The sequence below is a fragment of the Trachymyrmex cornetzi genome, unplaced genomic scaffold (genome assembly GCF_001594075.2).
Source record: "Trachymyrmex cornetzi isolate Tcor2-1 unplaced genomic scaffold, Tcor1.1 scaffold808, whole genome shotgun sequence".
Classification (NCBI taxonomy): Eukaryota; Metazoa; Arthropoda; class Insecta; order Hymenoptera; family Formicidae; genus Trachymyrmex; species Trachymyrmex cornetzi.
In genome coordinates this window covers 101,270-106,102 of record NW_017300145.1, presented here as the reverse complement: position 1 = coordinate 106,102, position 4,833 = coordinate 101,270, and the positions used below count along the sequence as shown (strand labels likewise).

Genomic DNA, 4,833 nt, shown 5'->3' with positions numbered 1-4,833 from the left:
ATAGTCAAAACTGTGAACATATGATCGTGACGAGTGTACCAACACAACAACAAAAAATTTTGAAATTAGAGTGTACAGAGCGCGCGAAATTCGAAAAGTCACCTTACTTTTTGATCACACCTCGTATATCTGCAAAAATATTTGAATCCTTACTAATTTTGAGAATGATGCCAATTATTAATGAGAAAAAGTTAATTCCATCAGATCACCAATTTGAATTTCGGCGGAAACATGACACAATTGATCAAGTCCATAGACTTGTTAACAAAATCCAACATGTCTCTTGAGAGAAAGCAGTTCTGCTCAGCTGCATTTCTCAACATATCTCAAACTGTCGATCATGTCTGGCATGTGTGATGGACTCTTTTATTTAAGGTTCAAACAAACCTTCCTAACTATTTCTATACCATCTTGAGATCTTACCTTGTTGATCGCCACTTCCTGGTCATGTATTGGGAAACACACACTGGGCTCTATCGAATTCGAGCTAGAATACCTCAGGGCAGTGTCTTGGGACCATTATTGTATCTGCTCTTTACGGCTGACCTGCCTACAAATCTATCTGTTGTAACATCTGTTGTAAGCACTTTTGCAGACGACACTGCGATTCTAGCAACCTATCGGGATCATAAAATAGCCTCTAATATTTTACAAAACAGTCTTAACGATATTTCCTCTTGGATGCAAGACTAGAGGATCAAGACAAATGAGAAGAAATCAACTCATGTCACGTTTACAATCAAACATGAGACTTGTCCACCTATTAAATTAAATGGCATAACGATACCTCAACACGGAGAGAATTTTCTTTTAAAATTTACCCTGAAAATATGATGATTGTGGTACAATACAATATTTTAAAGATTTTTACCATGCACTTCAGTAAAATTAATCAAACTTATTTTATACTTTATTGTAGTTTTATTAATGAATGAGAGAGATTTATATTAAAATTCTTCGAAATACAATGTTGTCCCACGATTGTCATATTTTCAGGGTAAATTCTAAGAAAAAATTCTCTCCGTGAAGCGGATCACGTCAAGTACTTCGGTATTCACCTGGACAAGCGTCTAATATGGAGAAAGCATATATTGGAGTGTGGGGAAAGTTTCCGCGCATTTTTAACAACTTTTTTTATTAAAATAAAATGAATGATACAATGTATGTTAGTCAAAATATTTGCCATCGTTTTCTACCATCTTTGCCCACCTTTCAGGCAACATACGAATATTACCTTGAAAAAATTCGTCATCTTTTGACGCAATCCAATCATCCACCCGTTTTTAAACATCTTCGGCATTGGAGAAGCGCTCACCAAACAATGCGTGTTGCATCGATTTGAATAGGTGGTAATTAGAAGAGGCAATGTCTGGTGAGTAAGCTGAGTGCGAGAGGACTTCCCATTCCAAGTTCAACAGCGTTTTCTTGAACTCTTTAGCAATATGGAGTCTGTTGTCATGGAGCAGGATGATTTTGCGGCGATTTGCGGCTATTTGAGGACGCTTTTTGATGAAAAATGGGTATGATCTACGCATACTCACCGTGAGAGAAGAAATAGTAAACGCCTCAAGAACTTATAGGGATAGACTAATCGCCCACCCAAACTCTCTGGCCAACAAATTTCTGACTAATGGATCTGCTAAACGTAGACTCAAAAGAAAGATTCCTTCTGACTTACTTCAAACTTAAACTAATAATTACCTTTGAGGTGCATCGTTGGGTGCATCACTTTCATGTTATTATTAATTAGATAAAACTAATGTTGAATGTTCCTACTAGGGACAAATTGTAATATTATAGAAGTTAAAAAAAATCGATAACTTATTTTAATAATAAAACTAGATTTATTAATTTTTTTTTGGAATTATAATGTTTTTTTAGGTGCAATAGGAGACAAGTCATCAGGTCCTGATAAAGTTCTGATAAGGAAAATTCTGATTAGGCAATCTTAATTCTCGACATTACATTCAGGACCTTACTGGGACACCTGAGCGTCTGATCAGGCGCCAGGGTATGCATATCAGATCCATATCAGAGCTTGATCAAAATTTCTGTTCTCGGGATATGGCCAACATATGCCAACATTAACAAATATTATATACATACATACATGACATAAGTAATTATCCATATTGAATGTACACTGAAAAAAATGTTATTCATAATATCAATGAATGACATTTACTGACTTTAAATTCATTGATATAATGAACTTTTAATAGATATTATGAATATTTTATTGAGTATTTTTTATTAGCTAATAACTGGATTTATTAATATAACAAATCACTGTTTATTAATATGCTGTACTTGAATATATCATAACTTAATATAACATTTAATTAAATCAATGAAAAAGTTCATTCTTCCAACAAATATGTTCATATACTTAATAAATTCATTTATTAGATGTCTATTATAAAATTTTGTAGAAGTGATAAAATACATTTATTATATTAACGCATTTTTTTATTAGTTAATAAAGCCTGTACATTAGCTCAATAAACGCATTAATAACAATAAAGTTTAATGCATGATTTAATGATATTATTCATTGAATGAATAAAGTTTTTGGTTATTATAATAAATCCATGGCAGACTATTTTAATGTATATATTTATTGTCACAATGAATTCTTAATAGTTTAATAACTCAAATTGATCATTTTATAAAACCTAAATCATTATAGGAATAAAATTGTTCATTGGACCAATTTTAATGAATTTTTTATTAATACCAATGAATACTATTATTGTATTTACGTACATTTTTGGTTCAGTGTAGGTCAATATTTAACGAATGTGTGCAAAGTCGACGTATACATTGGCCATATCGTCTGGAGCCATATCTGACGCCTTAACTGTACTCAGATAACAAAATGCCCGCACAGTGATGTCATGGTGCGTGCACATCGTGCGAATTATCCACACGGCGTATCACCACACAGATGCGTCCTCATATGAGACTCATATTGCTCGCAGGCGTGAGGTTGCACGCGTGCAACCAATGTGAGGATGTGTCTCTGTGATCCACATGTGGGTCTCACATGACCCGCACGAGTGACGTCGCACGATTGAATCTCATATTGCTCGCACGCGTGCTACTTGTTTAATATTTGAAAAAAGAAACATTATTCATATTTAAGGCTTATAAATTTTATTCCTAAGACATTTGTAGTAATTGTACTTAAAATTATTTCAAATTGTTTATTTAAAAACCTTTATTAATTAGTGGGATTTGAACCTGGGACCTCAGGATTATGAATCTTCTGCGTTACCAGCTACATCACTTCTTCAATTAATAAGGGTGTTATTTATTGTCTACTTCAATTATAATCGGCTAAACCAGCGCACGAAATTACATAGATATAATAAAAATATTATTATTTAACAGATATAATAAAATATAAACAATTTACATTACTATGAGACAACATTGAGTAAGAGTCGGATAATCTACCAAATAACAAAATGCCCCCACAGTGATATCATGATGCGCGCACGCCATACGGATTGTCCGCACGGCGAGCGCTCATATCGTATATGCGTCATCATATAAGATTCGATCATATTGGTCGCACGCGTGCCCGTACAAAATGTCCGCCCAATGATCGCTTGGTGGGCATACACGTGCGAATACTCTCACGCGTGTGACCCCCATGATGCACGCAGATGCATTCTCATTTAAGGGGTCACATATGTTTCTCAGCTTCAAAAAAACGATTTTTTTGCTTATTTTAGAAGGTACATATCTTAGAAACATTTTAAGACCAGAGCGAGTTCGATATTTGAATTATTGACGAAGTTACAGCTGCTTTAACGAAACTAGTCAGGTCGCTCCGCAGATCAGAATTCTAACCGATTACCGGTAGGGTATATTGTCGTCGAAATATAGAGATTGCAGTTAGAAGAGGGTTATGCTGCAGAGGAGGGTCAACTTATGGTGCAGGCATGGCTAATTAAGCGTAAGTAAAAATTTTTTATTTTATCCTTGCAAAACTTTAAACGCGTTTTTCTCGAAATAGCATTTCTCAGAACGGTGGGCATGATAACTGTTTCACCGTTCGTCCGATTAACTTAATTTTTGGCATACATATTCTAAATTAGATTCACTATCGTGTCACGAGAGTTTTTTTTTATTAAATTTAACCATTTTCGAATAGTAATAAAAAATAGACAATTTTTTTGTGAAAAACACTTTTCTTTCAAATTATGACCATTACCGTAATGTTTTTTTTTTTCTTAAATTCCTTTCATCACACGAGAACTACGATTCTAAAAAATGATACAAAATTTTAAATTTTTGTTTCAGATAAGAATTACGAGCTGAATCATGCCCATCGTTTGACCCGATAAAAAAAACACGTTCTATGCCACTGGACGCAGCCGCCATGTTTTTAATCATTTTTTAAAATTTATTTATACGTTTTGTGCTCCTTAAGAGTCCACCTTTAAAATAAAAAAAAAATAAAATCAATTAGCTCAATAATTTTCTTACAATTTCTCATCATATTTTGACTACTTGTCAAGTTCGAGAAACATATGTGACCCCTTAAGACTCATATCGCTCGCACGCGTGCTGACACTATAGTTTAATATTCGAAAAAAAAGACATATTATTCATATTTATGGTTTACAAATTTACGCATGCCCCTTGTACGTCGAGCAAGCAGCATGATAATAGCACGGTGTGTGCACAGCGTGATACGCACGGCATTGCACAGGTGTGATATTGCACAGGAATGGAAAGTTACTTTTTAAAAGTAACAAGTTACAGTTACTCGTTACCGAGTAGGAAAAGTAACAAGTTACCGTTACTAGTTACCGATTTTTA

The 4,833-nt window shown here is 34.1% G+C and overlaps 1 protein-coding gene across 1 annotated transcript in view; it reads right to left on the bottom strand.

Moving 5' to 3' along the window:
- The window catches only part of LOC108768567 (lachesin), a 115,790-nt gene that overhangs the window by 109,020 nt on the left and 1,937 nt on the right, over window positions 1-4,833 (bottom strand).